At 41.9% G+C, this 19,891-nt stretch overlaps 1 protein-coding gene and 1 pseudogene across 1 annotated transcript in view; one reads left to right on the top strand and one right to left on the bottom strand.

Annotated features, from left to right (window-relative positions):
* The window catches only part of LOC100964574 (myomegalin), a 224,940-nt gene that overhangs the window by 122,796 nt on the left and 82,253 nt on the right, over positions 1-19,891 (bottom strand).
* Positions 13,732-13,827, top strand: LOC111726641 (annotated as a pseudogene).

The raw sequence follows: 19,891 nt of genomic DNA, 5'->3' as shown, positions 1-19,891 counted from the left end.
ATGCATGGCTTACACTATTCCCATCGGATAGTGCCGCCCTACAGGATGTTAGAAAAAAGACAGACTGGCCTGAAGTACATCACACGAGGACGACAGTTCACCCTGTGGTCTGAGGGTACCTGAGAGAGTTTTGTGGGGTTATGAGATTCATCAGCCATCAAAATATAGAAAGGACTACAGCTAACTCTGAGTGAAGCAAAGTCACTGAGGCAGGGTGGAAACAGGAAGAACACGGGGCGAGAGTCAGCACCATAACACCATGCACAGTCCTTTCTGTCACACCTGTAATCCCAGCACTCTGGGAGGCCAAGGGGGGACGATGCCTTGAGGTCAGAAGTCCAAGACCAGCCTGCATAAGAGCAAGACTCCATCTCTACTAAAAATAGAAAAAGTAGCCAGGTGTGTGGCAGGCATCTGTAGTCCCAACTACTCAGGAGGCTGAGACAAGAAGATTGCTTGAACCCAAGAGTTTGTGGTTGCTCTGAGCTATGATCCCACGACACCCTACCCAGGGTGACAAAGTGAGGCCCTGTCTCAAAAAAAATAAAATAAAAAGTATTTTCAGGCCCTGAGCTCTCAGTGTCAAGAGGACGGGCACCTGGTACATCTTGTCACCATTGTATTCATGGCTAGCGCACTGTCCACACATAGAAGATGATTCTATATCGAACAAAGGAATGAATGTCATTTAAAGTAAAAACCTAGCCCACTAGAAAAATGACTGTTAAGAATTTTCTCTTCCTACTCTGTTTCTTCTCTTGACTGTTTCCTCCTTCTACCAATCTCTCTCGGAGAGACTTCCCAGTTCCAAGAAAAGGTGGAGGTTCAGCTTGAGCGCCCCAAATCCCAGCTGGACCTCTGGGAGTGGAGGGAGGAGATGGCCCAGGAGGGGGTGTCTCCTCATCCACCTATTCTGTATGGATGAGCCTCATCTGCAGCTTCCAGGGTATCTGCAAGCAATCGACATGAATCTTCTAGATGTCCATTATGGGCTCAGCCGTGTGTATGTTGAAGCCCATGAGGAAGTCTGAGATCCATCTAGCCTACATAGTATTTACAATCTAGAAGAAGAGTTTTTTTTTAAAAAGCACATAAACATGGTAAGATAACTGACAGCGTGAGATTAAATAATGTGCCAAATAATGTGCCTGAACTGCCAGGGCTACAAGAGCACAGAGAGGGAGAGAAGGTTCCAGGCAGTGGTGACGAGAGAAGGCCCACTAAGTGGGTACAGTCTGAGTTAGATTCTCAGAAACAAGTAGGACTGGATATGCAGAGACAAAGCAGACAGGCATTCCAGGTGTGAACGCAGACCTGTCAGCAGGAATTAGCACACTTGAGGGAGGCTCACTCGCTCCAGCAATAAGCTTGAAGCTACCTATGGAGGAATAAAGCTTGTTTCCATCTCACTGAAAACACTACAGACCACTACCCCAAGTGAAGGGTCTCAGGAATGGAAAAACAAAGACCACATGTCCCCTCTAATTTGGAACTGTTGACAGGCACCTATGGGCCCAGAGAGAAGTGCAAGTCACTGGGAGTCATGAAGGGAGGGTGAGAGGGGTAGCAAATGGCCCAGTGAATGCCATTCAGGTGGTGGGCACACTAACAGCCCTGGATTAAGCACTATAAAAGCTACCCATGCAACAGAAACATCTGTTGAATGTTTTAGATATTAAAAAAATAGAATCATTAGGGTTTCCTACGTATGAAATCATGTCTCAAACAAATATAAATTTATTTCTTCCTTTCTAGAAAAAAAAGCGAGAAAAAGAATATTGAAATGAACAAGAAAAAAGGCCTCATAGGCTCCCACCCCCTATCTATCCAGCTACCAGCATCTGTACTCACATACCCCTTTTCTCCACTTATCAGCACAGATAAGTATTCACACTCCTGTCTGTAGCTGAGCCTTCCACTGTGCGTTAAGTCTGTGCTTCTCAAATACAACACCCAGAAAGTTTTCTCTTTCTCTCATCCATGAATATTCCACTTTCTACAGGAAAATTGTACTGGTATATAGGAACATACTATTATTCATTTATCTTTTTAAATATCTACTATGAACCAGATACCGTCCATCCCATTTCTTTGCTCTGCTTTAAAAGAAAACTCATCCATGCAGCTGACTCCAATTCCTCCCCTCCCATTTTTTCTTAAACCCACTGCTATCAGGCTTTTTTACCAGCACTACTCCACCAAAACTCCTCTAATCAAGATCACTAATGATACTCACATTGCTAAATCCAAAGGTCGATTCTTAGTCATAGCATTACTCAAGCTATCCACAGCATCTCCCAAGGCTCATCTTTGCTTCATACGCTTTCTTCACGTGGCTCCCAGGACTCCAGACTCTCTTGGTTTTCCTCCCACTCCCATGGAGGAGTCTGTCTCTGCTGGTTCTTCCTCTTTTCTCCAAACTATTAGAATGACCTGGGGCTTGGTCTCTAGTTCTTTTCTCTCCCCGCTTGATGGATCTAACCTGCTTAATCTTCTATTGTTCCATGCCTTTAAACACCATCCTTCTGCTGAGGACACCTTTGTATCTCCAGCCCAACACTTTTTCCAGCATTTCAGACTTACACACTCAACCGCTTACTTGATGTTGTCACATAACTATCTAACAAATATCTTAAATGCAAATGTCCAAAACTGAACTTCTACTCTCCATGCCTGAACCTGCTCCGTCCCTCGTCTTCCCTCTCTCAGTTACAGCAACTCCATCCTTCAGCTGCTTAGGCCAGAAACTCCAGAGTCAACTTTAATTCCTTTCTTCTCTCACGTTACACATCCAATCCATCAGCAAATCCCTTTGGATTTGCTGCTTCCACCAATCCCCACATCCACTCCATTACCTTACTCAGATCACCATCATCCTTACGTGGATTGCTGTAGGGGCTTCCTGTCAGTCTTCCTGCCCTTTTAGGGTCACTCTGCAAAACTGTAACCAGATTCACCTTTTCAACAGTCAGAACTGTCCTGTGTTGGATCACTCCTCAGCTCAAAACCCTCCAATGGCTCCCTACGTCACGTGGAGTAAAAACTCAAGTCTTTAAATTTCATCTACAAGGCCCTGCTTGATCTGCACCAGCCCCGTCACCTCTGGGCCTCTCCTCCCAGCCTTCTTACCCGTTCTCAAGCTGCTTCAGCCACAGTGGCTTTCCTGGTGCTCTCTGCCTGGAAGGCTCTTTCCCCCAGTTATCTATGGAGCCAACCCTCATGTCCTTCAAGTTGTTGTTTAAAATAATTTTCTATGGTATAGTAGTTTAGAAAGTAGTTTGGCAGTGTATGATAAATTGAAATAGAGGTTGAGCATCCCCAATCTGAAAATATCAAACATGAAATACTCTCACATCTGAAAATTATTGAGTGCTGAGATGATGCCACAAGTGGAAAATTCCATAGCTGACCTCAAGTGATGAGTCATGATTAAAACAAAGGCTGCACAGCACAATTTATTGAACATCCCCAAAGGAAAAATAAAATTATCTTTGGACTAAGCATATAAGGCATATGTGAAATATAAGTGAATGTTATGTTTAGACTTGGGGTCCATCCCCAAGATATCTCATTATATGCATGCAAATACTCCAAAATCTGGAAAAATACGAAATCTAAAACACTTCTGGTCCCAAGTATTTTGGATAAATGATACTCAACCTGTATATGGTTTTTATATGACCTAACAGTTCTACTATTAGATATTTACCCAAGATAAATATTTAATACAACAAAGACTTATACAGGAATAGTCATAGCAACTTTTATTCATAATGGCCAATCTCTGGACACAGTCCATAGGTTCATCAACAGGTAAATGCATAAACAAGTTGTTTTACATTCATATGATGGAATATTATTGAGCAATAAACATGATAAAAATAACTACAAATTATAAAAATAAAGATCAGCACTGCTGATACAACAAAATGCACCTCAAAAGCTTTAGGCACAGAGAAAAAGACAGATACCAACCAGTCTATATACTGCAGGATCTATTTATATGAAAATCTAGAAAAGACAAAACTAACATATAAACAGAAAGCAGATCAATGGTTTTCTACAGCCAGAAATGTGAAAGGATCAGCACCAATGGGACCTATGGTAACATTTTAAAAAATATTTTTATATCTCGATAGTTGGTTGTTTCATGGTTACATATATTTGTTAAAACTCATCACACTGTATACTTAATAAAGGTGATTTTTAACAAGAGATGAAGAAAAACCCAAAATGATAAAAGCAGTGATGCAAATAGCCAAGAGTGAGGAGCTGAGCGTGGAGACCGCCCGCCCATCTGGGATGCCGACATCACCTCGGGTCACCTTGCAGAATGCAAATGCTATGAGAATAAACTCAGGAACAAATCTTCACCTACTAGTCACTCTCAAGTTTATTACTCCCTTTCCATCCCATATCTGCAAAAAAGAGTAAAAGATAGTAGACAGACCATCTTAGACCATCCACTGACAGACTCCATACAATGTGTCCCTGTGGCCGCTGCTTGCTGGTGTCCGTGCCCTCATGCCACTCCCTCCCTCTGGGTTTGAGCAGGACCTGTCATTTACTTCTCACCAGCAAAGGTGAGAGGACATGACTCTGGTGATTATGCTAAGCTTTAAGCTGTCTTGCAGGCAGTCTTGCTGACTAGAGCTTCTCTTTGTTGACTTTAAGTGGCCATAGGGGAAAACCCACCTAGAAGGAACAGTCGGTGGCCTTAAGGAACTCTGAAAAGCCCCTAGCCAACCTCAAGCAAGAAGTCAGGGCACTCAGTCCTAACATTGCCAGGAAATGGATCTGCTGGCAACCTGAGTGAACTCAGAATCAGATTCCCCACTCAAGCCTCTAGAATAGAAAGCAGGCTGGCCGATGCCTCGGTTATAGCCTCGTGGGACCCTCAGCAGAGAACTCAGCTAAACTGTGCCTGGATCCTGACCCACATATACTGTGACATAATAAATGTTGGAGGAGGGTAGGATGGGTGTGGGAGGGTGTTTGTTTGTGTATTATTTATTTAGAGACAGGGTTGTACCACGTTGCCCAGGCTGAACAGGAACTCCTGGACTCAAGCGATTCTCCCACCACCACACCCTGTGTGGGAGGGTGTTTTTAATCACTTTCTAAATGTGCCCTCCCTTGGCCACTCCTTAATATTACTACCTGGCTCTTGCCTGCCTTACCGTGCTGTAATTTTTTTTATTATTATTTTCCCCAAGAGGACCTTATCTATAATACTTATTGTGCATTATCTGTCTACCCACAATAAAATATAAGCTCCACAGAGGCAGGAATGCTAATTTGTTTTGGTTCGTTGAAATATGCTCCAACTACCTCCAAAAGAAGGTCTGAAACATAGTAGGGCCGCAATATTTATTTTTAAATGAATGAGCCTATTGTTTGGGTTTAAAACAGGATTGACCCATTCTTACGCTCAGTATGGAAACAGAAGACCTACTTACCACCTCTTATATCCAAGACTTCATGTACCTAAAATCCACTATTAGGTGACCTCTAAGTCTGTTTTTTACAAAGGGAAAATTTCTAATTCCATTGCCTTTTTTTCATAAGCCTCATTTTTTAATTTTTAGTTTGGTTTGAATAATTTCCTATTTCTTCCAAATTCCCTGAGTTCCATACCAAACTCAGCGCAAGTATAAAAGAGCAATGTATAAGGGATAAGGATGGTCCAGATTCTATCAGATTTCACACTGCAGTTTGCACCTATTTCACAAGTAAAAATCAGGTCACCTTTTCTGGAGATGCATCAGTGAGGCAATGCCACCTCTTCCTGCCACAATCTTGGTGAAAGCCACCGTGAAAATAGCTATCATTTTACCAGAGCCCGCTGTCTTCAGCCAGACCTGCTACAATGGAGAGTTATTCACTAAAAAATATCATTTGCATTTGAAAGAGTGACTAACTTTCAATTCTAAAGACTGTACCAGAGCCTTGCTTATTAACTGTAGAATTAGGCCACGTAGCTGCTGAGATACCAGGTACACTCTCTGAAACTATTAATGGCAAATTTGGTCCTGTAAACAATGGGGACAAGACATTCACTTCTCAGGGTCATTATATGGTTGAGATTAAATATGTAAAAAACACATAATATGGTCCCTGGCACATAGTAAACCCAGAGTGGACTCCTTCCCCCAGAGGATTTAAATGGGAAGCAGTTAGCAATTACTGTCCATGGGTGTGAGTAAACCTGGAAGAGGGGAGAGAAGACCCAGGGCAAAGAAAGACAGAAAGGGCCTGAGAGGGGGAGGACGCCAGTACCAGGAGATGGAACAAGACCTGGGCATAAAAACCTCTCCTGGAAATAAGCAGCTACACACGGCAGAGGAGGAGTCCTCCAGCTGTTCTCCACAGGACCATTTGTCTTCCTCCATCTTATATCGAGCCCCTGAACCTTTGAAGAAGTAAAGGAAACAGGAGAAGAGAGGAGAGAGAAATCAGGAAGGTGGCAGGTGAGAGCCAACTCAGAAAGCAGGAGGTGGACTTCCTCTCCTAACTGCCATCACTGTCCTCTAACCGCAGCGGTTCATGCCGGCCCCTTAAGCGGCCCCTGTAGAGCCATTTTTCCCACAGCTGAAGGAACCCATCTTCTTGCACCCTCAGCTTTGTGGGAGATAGCGAGTACTCGCTCCCCTGACTCCAAGTGCTCCAAAGCACCAGATGGTGGGAGGGCCAGCTGGGCAGGACCCAGAGGGAAAGAATAAGGCTTCTACCCACTCCTGGAATCCCAGAACTTCACTACCTTCCTATGATCTCTCTTCCAGGCAGACCCTGGGATCCGGCTCCTGATCTTGAGGCAGAGTGATGACAACACACCCTGCCGGCATCCACTGAGGTATGCCAGGTGGGCAGGACCAGGTTTATGCCTGTTCGGAGCAGGCTGTCAGATTGACAGGAGGGAACCTGGACCGGAGGTCTAATGGGGTCACTCTCGGAGAGGCAGCACCTGTGTGGCCTCAGGGAGAAGAGCTGAGACTTAGCAAGGAAAAGTGACCTGGAAGAACTAGTTTACTTCAGCCCCTGACCAGGGTCTCCTCCTGCAGCTCCAGATCACAGTCTTCATGCTGGCAGCCTCCTTCCCACCTACCTAGGGGTGGAGGGGAGGGCTTCCCCTCCCCAGCCACTCTGTGGCCTTTCTAAGGCCCTGTTTGCAGGGTTTATATGAGGCTGGGATAGAAAAAGCTGGCATTACAAGGCAGCCTGTGCCTTTCATTCACTCCCAGGCCTCTCCAAGCCAAGTTTCTAAGTAACAGGGATGGTAACTGCCCACTGTGGCCCAGAGTCACTTCTAAAGTTGCTTGGCAGAGAGCCACCTAACTATTGCTTAGCTCTCCTCAGAACGGCATGTACCGAGTGGGACCACTGTCCTGTGTGGGTGGATTAGCTGCTGTCCGACATGATACGGTGGGCCCCTGGCCAGCTCACACCAACCCCCACTCTGCGTCTTCCCCACATATAATAGAGCCGCCTTTCTCTGCACTTTTGAACTTGCTTAGATGAGATGGCAAAGGCCAGCACAGGAAGCAGAGCAAAAGAAAAAAATAAGTTCACAGTGGCTTTGGAAAACAGAAGGATGAAACTCCTAGGGAGCGCCAGACAGGCTGAAGAACTAAATCTTTCAGCAGTAGGCACAGGGTACAGAGTCATTTATCTGTGAATGTGTGTTCTGTTTTAGCCCAAGCACATACATTTCTTGAGCTTTTATTGAAGACCATGGAGGCTTTTGTAAACAGCCTGGACAGGCAGTTAGGCCTTCCAGAGGCTAGTTCCCGAGGGCCTCCAATTTGCTGTGTGCCGTTAGGCAAACTTCTTTACCATTCTGGGCTTTAGTCTCCTTATCTTCAAAAAGAAGGGTTTATACACTAGGCACCCAGTGAGAAAGGGAAGCTGAGTGAATGGCAGAGCAACTTTCTGTACTGTTTTTGTAACTTTGCTGTAAGTTTAAAATATTTTAAAATAAAGTTTCCATAAAAAGTGCAGTTATTATACAGATTATGTTTGAAATCCTCTCCAGCTCTAAACAGTGATTCTATGTTCTTTTTTCTTTTTTTTTTTTTGAGACAAAGTCTTTCTCTGTTGCCCCAGGCTAGAGTCCTATGGTGTCAGCCTAGCTCATGGGGCAACCTCAAACTCTTGCGCTTAAGAAGTCTCTTGCCTCAGCCTCCTTGAGTAGCTGGAACTAGAGGCATGGGCTACCATGTTCACCTAGTTTTTCTATTTTTAGTAGAGATGGAGTCTCACTCTTAGAACCTCTGAGCTCAAGCAATCCTCCAGCCTTGGCCTCCCAGAGGATTATAGGCATGAGCCACTACACCCGCCTAATTCTGTGTTCTTAAATATCCCCCTTCAGGTGAAAATCAATCTCTTTCTAGCTATCCAAACATATCAAAGGAGGATTTTACCTCACTCCTCCTGTCCTAGACAAAATGTTGATTAGCCCTGGCACAAACCCACTTTCTGATTTTAACTTATCCTCTACGCCAGGCAGTGAATTCTCCAAAAGCACATGACAAACACCCCACCCATACCCACTTTGTTTCTTCAAATAAGCAAATTCATCCAGTAGGGAAAAGCTGTTTCTGGCAGTCCATGCTTACAGAATCTCAGCTTTGCCCTAGTAACTGGGCTAATTATAGCTCCAGCTACCTGGTAACAGCATTAGATTTCCCTGACATTGGCTGGCAGTTCTAAGGCCGTCTCAGCTGTGCTGACACCTCTCCCCCAGCGAAGCCATCAGAGAGGCTGAGAGACTGGGAGCAGTAAGCAACTACCTAAACCAGTTCAGAGCAGCCAAAGCACCTGCCCAGAGTCACAGAACTTCAGAGCTGGAAGGGGTCTTAGCGTCACCCGGGTGCAGCCTGCCCGCTCTAACCACAAAGAGCAAAGAGCACAGAAAAGTGACTTGTCTAAGTCTGGCTGTCCTCTCGATTCCCTTCCCTCAGTTCTCCCATCCTGATCAATCAGCAAGGCCTTCAAATATTTCACCTTCTAAGTATTTCACACATCAGTTCTCTCCGATTTTCTGTTTAGGCCCCCATTTAGGCCCCCATCTTTCTGATCATCCTTGGGATGCAATATTTAAATTGGGAAAAGGCCTGTGCCCCACATACCTGCAGCCTCATTCTGTCCCTAGCACTTAAATGCAGTGACACAAAGCCACTTCTAAGTCTAGGCACACACTCTGTGGTTTCTTGCCTCTAGGCTTTTACTTATAGCAAAACCCCTCTCCAGAGGTCACCATCCACCCACTGACTTCACTTACAGCCTTTTGAAGGAAAAGCTCAGAGGTCACCTTGAGGAATCCTTTGCCGATCTTCCTTCCATCCACTCTATTCACGTGGGCTGGAAGTGCCTCCTTCCAGTCCCTGTGTACTTTGTATGTATCTCCACTACTACTTTTTACCACACTCTGTCACCCGTGTTTACTCATCTTGTACTTGGAATATAGCAGGTATGTTAATTAATGTTTATCGACATTTATTAAAATGTATATACTTTTATTTTAGAAAATTATATATATAATTTATATATATATAAACATACTTTTATTTTAAAAAATTATATATACTTACATATATTATTTTATATATATACTTTTTAAGCTAGATATAGCTTTATATATATATACTTTAGCTTTATATATATAAATATACTTTTATTTTAAAAAATTATATATACACATATATATTTTATATATGTATGTATATATATATACTTTTTTAGCTAGAGTCTCACTTTGCTGCCCTGGGCAACCTCAAACTCTTGGGCTCAAGTAATCCTCTTGCCTCAGCCTCCTGAGCAATTGGGACCATAGGTGTCCACCACAAACCTCTCTAGTTTTTCTATTTTTAATAGAGACAGAGTCTCACTCTTGCTCAGGCTGGTCTTGAACTCCTGAGCTCAAGCAATCCACCTGCCTGGGCCTCTCAGAGTGCTAAGATTGATTACAGGCATGAGCCATGGCGCCCAGCCTGATGCTTATTAATAAATGAATGGATAAATCCAAAACTCTGCACAGTTGCTCCTGGCTCACCTTCTGGTCTCGCCTTAGGGCCACCATGAGCTCTCCGTAGCACGTGTTCAAGCCTCCAGAGTGGCGGGAGTGCGGCAGGTGCTCTGTGCCTTTGTGCTATTGTTTCTGTCGGAAATGCCTTTCTCCATTTCTTGCTGTGTTAAAACCTTTTAAAATTCAATTAAAACTTCACGTACTTTGCAAGGCCTTTCTTGGTAGATTTAACTGTTCTCAGGACCGCAGAGCAATCTAGACATACCTCTACAGCAGCCCTTTTTATACCATTTTTATTTATTTGTTGACATTCCTCAAAACCAGCATTTAGCACAGGAACTGGCCTAAAGTAGACAATCGTTTGGCTGACCACATGAACGCGTGTGCAACATGAGCACACGAGGCCCAGGGAGACTGCAGACAAGGGGAACGTTTGAGACGGGAATTTAGACTGCCGGTTTTTTCAGTTGTAACATGGTACTCCTATCAGTGCGTAAACTTGGATACACATGACTAGTAGGAAGAAGTGGTTCTGTAATAAGTTTTGCAGAAGTATAAGATATGTAGACATCACTAAGAGGATAATTCAGTGGATTAGAATCAAATCCATGCCCAGTATTTAGTTCATTTCCCAGTGATAGGGAAAATATTTTTTTTAAAAAGAGCTCTCCTGAACAGATAAGTGTTATAAATTCTAATTAAAACACTAAATAAAATGATAGAAGTTGTATTATGTAAAAACAGAAAACGAAGTTGGTTTTGGTCAAGAGTTCCTCTATTCTTTAAAGTAATTATGGCAGTTATAGGAAAGTTGCTTTTGTAAAAAAGAAATTTATTGTGGTAAAGTATACATAATGTAAGATTTGCCATTTTAACCATCTTTGAGTATGCCGATCAACTATATTTTCTTTTAAAATATTTTTTATTTTTAATTATTATGGGTACATAATTGCTATATATCTTTACCGGGTACATGTGATGCTTTGATACAGGCCTACAATGTGAATTAATCAAATCAGGGGAATTGGGCCATCCATCTCCTTAGCATCTGTCATTTCCTCAAGTTAGAAATATTCCCATCTACTATTTCAGCTATCTTAAAGTATATCTCAACTTATGGTTGATTATAGTCACTTTGTTGTGCTATCAAATATTGTTCACTACAACTAAATTTGGCACCCATTAACCACCCCCACTTTACACCCCCCCACTACTTTTCCCAGCTTCCAGTAACCATCATTCTACTCTGTCTCCATGAGCTCAATTGTTTCCAATATTTAGTTCCCACATATGAGTGAGAACATGTGAGATTTGTCCTTCTGTTCTTGGCTTATTTCACTGAACATAATGTTCATCATGTTGTTGCAAATAGCAAGACTTAATTCTTTTTTGTGCTTGTGCAATATTCCACTGGGTATATGTACCACAATCTTTTTACCCATTAATCCACTGATGGACACTGAGGCTGATCCATGTCTCGGCTATTGTAAATAGTGCTGCAATAAACATGGGAGGGCAGAGATGCGTCTGATATGCTGATATCACCTCCTTTGGAAATACCCAGCAGTGGGTTTGTTAAGTCATATGGTAGTTCTACTTTTAGTTTTTTGAGGGGCTTCCACATTCTTTTCCATAGTGGTTGCACTAATTTACATTCCCACTAGCAGTGTACGAAGATTCCCCTTCCCCACATCTTTGCCAGCATTCATTATTGCCTGTCTTTGTGATAAAAGCCACTTTAACTGGAGTGACATGATACCTCATTGCGGTTTTCATTTGCATTTTTCTAATGATTAATGATGTTGAGCATTTTTTCATTTACCTGTTGGCCATGTGTATGTCTTCTTTCGAGAAATGTCTATTTAGATACTTTGCCCATTTTTAATCAGATTGAGTTTTTCCTACTGAGTTGGAACTCCTTATAAATTCTAGTTATTAATCCCCAGTCAGATGAGTAGTTTGCAAATATTTTCTCTCATTACGTGAGTTGTCCCTTCCTTTGTTGATTCTTCCTTTGTTGAAATTGTAGAAATTTTTTTTTTTAGTTTAATGTGATGTTATCTGTCCAATTATGCTTTGATTGCCTGTGTTTTGGGGGTGTTATCCAAAAGTCCCTGCCCCAACTAGTGTTTAGAAGACATTTCCCCCGACCTTTTTAGTAGTGCCATTGTTTTAAGCCTTGTACTTAAGTCTTTAATCCACTGATTTGATTGTTGTATATGGCAAGAGATAAGGGCCTAGTTTCATTCTTCTGCATATGGATATCTAGTTTCCCCAGCACCATTTATTGAAGAAACGGTCCTTTCCCCACTGTATGTTCTTGGCACCTTTGTGGAAGATAAGTTCACTTCAGATGTGTGGATTTGTTTCTGGGCTCTCTATTCTGTTCCATTGGCATATGGGTCTGTTTTTAATGCCAATGCCATGCTGTTTTGGTCACTACTGCCATTTGAACCATTTTTATGTTCTGTAGCATTAAGTATATTCACAGTGCTGTGCAACTATTGTCACCATCCAGCGCCGGAACTTTTCCCCAACTGAAACTGCACCCATTAAACACTAACTCCCTCCCCCAACCCCTGGAAGTCTCTATTCTACTTTCTATCATTGTTATTCACTACTCTAGGTACCTCATGTAATCACATCTGCTCTTTTGGCTTGACTTAGTATAATATTCTCAAGCTTCATCCCTGTTACGGAACAAGTCAGAGTTTCCTTCTGCTTTAAGACTGAATGACATTCCATTTTACAGATAGCCCACATTTTGTGTATTCACTCATCTGTCAATGGACACCTGGGTTGCTTCCACTTTTGGCAACTGTGAATAACACTCCCATGAACATCGGTGTACAGGTATCCATTTGAATCCTGTTTTCACTTCTTTGGGGGATATACCCAGAGTGGACTGCTGGATTATATGATAATTCTATTGTTGTTGAGGAGTCATCATACGATTTTCCACAGTGACTGCACCATTTTACATTCCCTCTAGCAACGTACAGGATTGCAGTTTCTCCACATCCTCACCAACACTTATTATTTTCTGGGTTTTTTTTTTAAATATATAGTAGCCATCTTAATGGGTGTAAAGTTCAGAAGAACTTTTAACCAAGAACACAAATATTGGTCACTTAATGAATTGATTCTCCTTATTTTCTTCCAACTTTCATTCTCAAAAAGAAAGGCTGGGCGTGTGGCTTACCCCTGTAATCCTAGCACTCTGGGAGTTGGAGATGGGAGGACCCCTTGAGGTAGGAGTTCCAAATGAGGCTGAACAAGAGCAAGAACCCATCTCTACAAAAAATAAAAAATGAGCTGGGCATGTCAGGGTGCATCTGTAGTCCCAGCTACTTGGGAGGCTGAGGCACGAGAATCACTTAAGCCCAGGACCTTGAGGTGTCATTGAGCTATGATGACGACACTGTGCTCTTGCCTGGGCAACACAGTGAGACTCCATCTCCAAAAGAAAAAAAGTAGATATGCCTATCTTCATGAATCTCAGAAAGCTAAGAATAAGGAGTTAGCATACACAGCGTACACAGATACAGAGATATATGAACCCATGTTCATACTAGGAGTACACAGAATTGTTTAAAAAAAGTTTGGCGAATGTAATCTTCCCTCTCTCTTTACTTATGTTCCTCCCTTCCCTATCACACACATTCCTTAAAGTTCATGTAAACAAAACATAGAAGAAAAAAGCCTTGATCCCCTGTAGTCCATAGCATAATGATTGAGTTTCTACCTCAAGTGTGAGAATATTTCAAACTTTGTTACAATGTCAGCATGTTACCCATCTGACATGAGAAAAGGAAAAAAAGAGAAAAAAAAATTTAGCAGCTAATTAAACAAGGCATCCAACTGTGAAAAGGAAAGAGTCAACTCTGCTAAATAAAAGAAGAAAATCATTAACTTTGACAACAGCAGCCACAGAGTTATATTAGTTTAAACAATAATCTGAGCCAATAAACATTCTCTAGTATGTAACTCCAGGTATGTAGGACAGTAATATAAATCTTTCATTCATTTAACGTCAAATACATTAAAATATGTTTACATGTGGGGAAGAGAATGGGGCAGGAATTCATGCCTCAAATTTAAGAAACTAAAATTCACAGAAGTTAAGTGAATTTGCCAAGAACATGTAGCCAAGAAAAGACAGATTAAGAACTCAGGTTTCTGGCCTGGTGAAGTGGCTCACACCTATAATCCCAGCACTTTGGAAGGCCAAAGTGGGAGGGATTGCTTAAGGCCAGGAGTTAAAGACAAGACTTGGCAACATAGCAAGACTTTGACTCAAACCAAAAAAAAAAAAGTAATTAAATTAAATTGGCTGAGTATGGTAGTGTGCACCTGTAGCTCCAGCTATACAGGAGACCCAGGAGTTTGAGACTGTAGCGAGCTATGATAACACCACTGCACTACAGCCTGGGTAACAGAGCAAGATCCTGTCTCTTAAAACACCCCCCCCAAAAAAAAACAAATCCAGGTTTCATTATTGACTATTAACCTTGCATCCTTTTTAAAAACTACCCTTTTATAACCTTCTAAGTTGCTCATCCTTCTCTTGTGGCCGTCCACTGGTTCAAAGCCAGGTTCCTAGTCTGTGTAGGCTGATGGGGTCTCTGTCCCTGAACGTCCAGGTGTTTTGGACAGCAAGTCTGCATGCACACTGTTGTTGCTGAATTTCCCAACTCCTAAATAAATCAAGCTGTGACTAAAGAAAATAAGTCAATCAAACAAATAGAAATTTAACAAGCCCAGCCTTTTTAATTTATTATCTTTGAAGAAACATTTCTATCTGAGGATGCCAGGGAAAATTTAATGTAAAAGGACAAATTACATATAGCCAAACTAAAATGGAAAATTGAGATAAACAGGACAAATGATCCCAAATCCACTATTGAGGAAAAAGAGGCAGGGCACAGTGGCTCACACCACTGTGTGATCCTAGCGTTTTGGAAAGCCAACTAGGAGGGTTGCTTAAGGCTAGGAGTTTGAGACCAACCTGAGCAAGAATGAGGCCCCATCTCTACAAATACTAGAAAACTTAGCTGGGTGTGGTGGCAGGCACTTATAGTCCCATTTGCTTGGGAGGCTGATGTAAGAGGATTGCTAGAGCCCAGGAGTTTGAGGTTGCTGTGAGCTATGACACCACTGCACTTTCGCTAGCCTCAGGTAACAGAGTAAGACCCTGTGGAAAGGAAATAATGAAAGAGACAAGGAGAGAAAGAAAGAAAGAATAAGAGAAAGAAGGAGGCTGGCACGATGGCTCACACCTGTAATCCTAGCACTCTGGGAGGCCCCAGAGCAGCAGTGAGACCCCCATCTCTAAAAATAGCCCGGCGTTGTGGTGGGCACATGTAGTCCCAGCTACTTGGGAGGCTGAGGCAAGACAACTGCTTGAGCCCAAGAGTTTGAGGTTGCTGTGAGCTGTGACACCATGGCACTCTACCAGGTGCAAGAAATGAGATTCTGTCTCAGAAAAAAGGAAAAGAGAGAAGGGAGGAAGGAAGGAACTGATTGAGAATAAAAAATAGTCCAGAGAGGATGTGCCCATTGGGACTTATCTGAATAATTGTTCATCTCTCAGTGTGTCATAATAATGACAAATATTTATTGAGGGCTTAGTATGTGATTGGCATTGTGCTGAGTTCCACTAATTGACTCATTTAATCTTCCCCCAGACTCTATAAAATAGGTGCTGTTACTACACCCATTCCAACTCAGAGACACTATGATATTTGCTCAAATTAACAAAGGTAGTAAATGGTGGAACCAAGATTCCATCCCAGGTTTATCTAATTTATAGCTCTTAACTATAAGCCCCAGAATAGCATAATAATAGAAACAATGACAATCTGGTAGGCAAGTAAAATCAGTTGGCTGTTTTCCATAGCTATAGAAGTATGCTATGTATAAAGCTTTATGAGTGCTCAGAAGTACCATCCAACCTCAAAGATGAGAAAACCTAAGATAGATTTGATCTCAAAGAAGTCAGACAGTTCAAGGGTCATAAAACAATGGAATATAAGTCTATCAACTCCTAGGTAAAGGTGTGAACCTTCCAAAATCAATATTCAGTTATATCATTTCATCAACTTTATCGTCCAGGATGACAACTTTGTTTTTCTGACCCTTTTGCTATTGGATCTGTCCCTGTCAGATTTTAAGTTCCATTCTCAGGCTGCAACCTTAAAATCCTTTTTGAAGCAACCTTGGGTAATAATAAAGTCACACAAGCGGAACAAGTCAGTACTTCTCATGGGCAAAACACAGTGAATGCTGATGGGTTTGTGTGCTGTTTGGAGCCCAGTGTTTACCACAGCAGTGGATTTCACAAATTCCAGGGTCAGACACGTTTTCAGCGGCAGCACACTCGCTAATACGAAAAGATGCAGGATTAGGCAACTGACAAGGAGGAAGTCAGCCAAGTCGCCACCCAGAAATTACTTAGCACAGCAGCTGCAGTCCAGAAATGCTAACGAGCCAGTCTCCATAGGAGTGAGCCATACTCAGCTGCGGGCCCCTGGCAGATTTTTCACTTGACTTTGGTCCAGAATCAGGAGCTATAAGTACTGCAATAATTTCTGTTTTGCCTGCTTTATATGTCCAAAATTATCTTCCCAAACAGTTGAACTTACAATTAACATTTGTTACCAAGAGGGTGTAGCAGTACCTAATCACAAGGGTATGTGTCCCCGTTTACCTGTGCTGAGGGTAAACAAACTCTTCCTTTAAAAAATAAAATGTAAAAAAAAAGAACTGAAGCTTAAAGGGTAGTGTACCTTAAATAGTCAACAGTAAAGTAGCCAGTCTTGATGAACTAATTTTTATGTATAATTTAATGCTATTTTATTAATCCATGGCTACTATGATTCTTAAGATTATTTATCAATTCTCTAAACAGCTTAAAATAGAAAACCCCCAACTCCTTTTATATTTACTTAAATTTGATAACTCTTAGGTTTTTACATAATTCTCTAGCTCTTACAATTAAAAATCCTTGTAGCTTCCTTTGCAAGTAAGGATTGGATCTATTTTAGTCTCTCCCTCAATCAACCACCTAAGAGAACTTGCCACTCGAAAAGAGAAAGATAAGATACTGCCTTCTCTCCAGTCCTCTTCTTTCCAAATTTCCCATATTTCCCTTTCCTGAAGTCATCATGGTGAAATGTCTGTATCTCACTAAGACAGTAACTTTTCACTTTTAAGTACAAATATCTCAACAAAATATAAAAGAATGAAATAATTACTATTCACAATAGATTTCTATTAGATGTTTTGCAAGCATTGGTTTTCTTTTTTAAAAAATAACATGTATACAACATTCATATTATTGTAGGTTGTAACTCATTTGGGTGTGATTTAATGTTTTTACTATATATATATTTTTAAGAAGTCCTTCCAACATTAAAGAAAAGTCTGAAAAATGAGAATCAAGAAAATTCTGTTTCTTAGTAACAGAAAAATAAAACTTCTGTTACTAAGTTTGGTAACAGAACAAGACTCTAAATTCTCTCCTCCGAACCACCTGATAAGCCATGTGATATTAGACATGTTACCCTCAATGACTCTTTACCAACCCTGCTAACTAATCTTCCTAACCTTATGAAATATGAATAACGAAGATGAATTTAAAACGTATTTGTTGAAACATACGAGGGTAAAATTATAAAGAGTCAAAACTCTTCCTCATTTTAAAATATAATAACTATTAGTCCTAATAGGAATATAAGTAATACCTTTTCACATAAGCATGATGCTATTAAGTGAACAAAGTACTTTGATATAAGTCTTATTTCATCTTCATGGCTGATACTTATTTGTACAGCAAATAATTCTCAGTGCATGTGGCATTATACTTTTTTTTTTTTTTTTTTTTGGAGACAAAGCCTTATTTTGTCATCCAGGCTAAAGTGCCCTGGCCTCAGCCTAGCTCACAGTAATGTCAAACTCCTAGGTCCAAGTGATCCTTCTGCCTCAGCTTCCCAGTTAGCTGGGACTACGGGTGCCCACCACAACACTTGGCTAATTTTCTATTTTTAGTAAAAACAAGGTCTCTTTTCTTGCTTAGGCTGATCATGATCTCCTGATCTCAAGCAATCCACCCAGGGTCTCCCAGAATGCTAGGATTACAGGTGTGAGCCACCACTCCTGGCATCTGGCATTATTATTAATGCTAGTTCTACAGAGGCTGCAGCAAGCTCAGAGGTTAAGTAACTTGCCTAGCTCCCCAGCTTGTTGGCGGTTTCTAGTGCAGTGGTTTCCAATCTCTTCATCCTTCCAGCAAAATAGAAATGTCCTGTTTCTATCAACCCCTCACCACAAAGGAGTATGATGCACTAATTACAACTACGATGCAAATGATTAATAAAGGGTTTGTGTTCTACTTCCCAAACAATAGCAGCATTTCAACCTAAGCCTTTAGGGTTTTCAAATAATTATACCCAAATGAGAAGAAGAATATGATAGGCAGATTGAACAAAGGTTTGATGAGATGGGAAAGGAGGGAACACAGTAGCTTGGGACCCTTCAAATCATATGCTGTAGTAGCTGACTACTCACCTCACACGTAAGACCAGGTAGAAGCAGGGCCATATCTCCTTCCTGTATGTGAGACCCATGGCAATAATAGGGTCTAGCAAAAGGGGTGTCAACTGTACATGTGACAATATGCTGTGACCCACTCCTTCCACACCCTGTGCACCTCCCATAATCTCATTAATCACACTTCCATAGGAGAGAAATGGTGTCCTCTCACACCCGTCTCCTTGGCCATTACAGAGTAGAGAGTAAGATCAAATGGCTCAGGCAGCCATTCAATTGAAGTTTAAAAAAAAAAAAAAAACAACTTTCCTTCAAATTAGCTAAGAAACTGTCCCTTCCCTCAGCTTTACTTTGAAGACAATTCATAAGCAAAGTTTCCTCCCTCTGCACAGGGGGCAGATCCACTCGCTGTTCCTGCCCCCCCCCCAGGTGAATGCTCTCGCTCAGCCTCCCCCTCCAGCTCTCTTAGGCAGGATCCTCCTTCACCTCCACCAGCTCCAATGAGGCACACTCATTACACAAACCCTTCAAAGAGAAAATGTGAGTCTGGACCAGTTTCTAGAAGATTCCAGTTAAAACATGGACACTTAGGAGAGACAGGAAATAGGCTTAAGTCCCTCAGATTTAGGTGTCAAATTTACCAAATAATTATTTGGGTCGCATAGACACCAGCTATTCCCCTGATCCCAGATGCTGTCTAGAAGCCACTAATGCTTCCCAACCTTCCTTCTGACAAAAGAGGGCAGCACAAATAGAAAATGATATTCGGGTAGTCCTCTGGTGTAAACAACTGAAGATTCAGAATATCTAATTAAGGTCAGAGGCAACCAGCACCAGATAACTTGGGTCACACTGGGTCCTGCTTGTCTAGTCACTAATAGGGCTGAGGAAATCAATATTGTCCGCCAGTAAGGAAGTTTAGTCCTTGTAGTCCACAGGTGTTGCTGACAACACCTCCTACCAAGATGCTGTCTCATCTCACCCTCAGCTCCACCAATCCCTGCTCATTCTTCCCCACCCCAATCACTGACCCATCAATGATTCCCTTGTGGGAAAGCTGCCCTTCCCCCTCGTGCCCCACATGGGACCTCTTCTTTGTCCTAAGGTGAATATTCCTAAGACTAAAAGTGCCTAAAATTCTGCCTTAAAGGTTTGTCTAGGCTCCACGCCTATAGCTCAAGCGGCTAGGGCGCCAGTACACTAGAGCTAGCAGGTTCAAATCCAGCCCGAGCCCACCAAACAACAATGACGGCTACAACCAAAAAATGGCTGGGTGTTGTGGCGGGCACCTGTAGTCCCAGCTACTTGGGAGGCTGA

This window comes from Otolemur garnettii, unplaced genomic scaffold (genome assembly GCF_000181295.1).
Source record: "Otolemur garnettii isolate 467f Iridium unplaced genomic scaffold, OtoGar3 scaffold00073, whole genome shotgun sequence".
Taxonomy (NCBI): Eukaryota; Metazoa; Chordata; class Mammalia; order Primates; family Galagidae; genus Otolemur; species Otolemur garnettii.
Note: the sequence above shows the minus strand (reverse complement) of the source record. Positions and strands in the feature narration are given on the sequence as shown.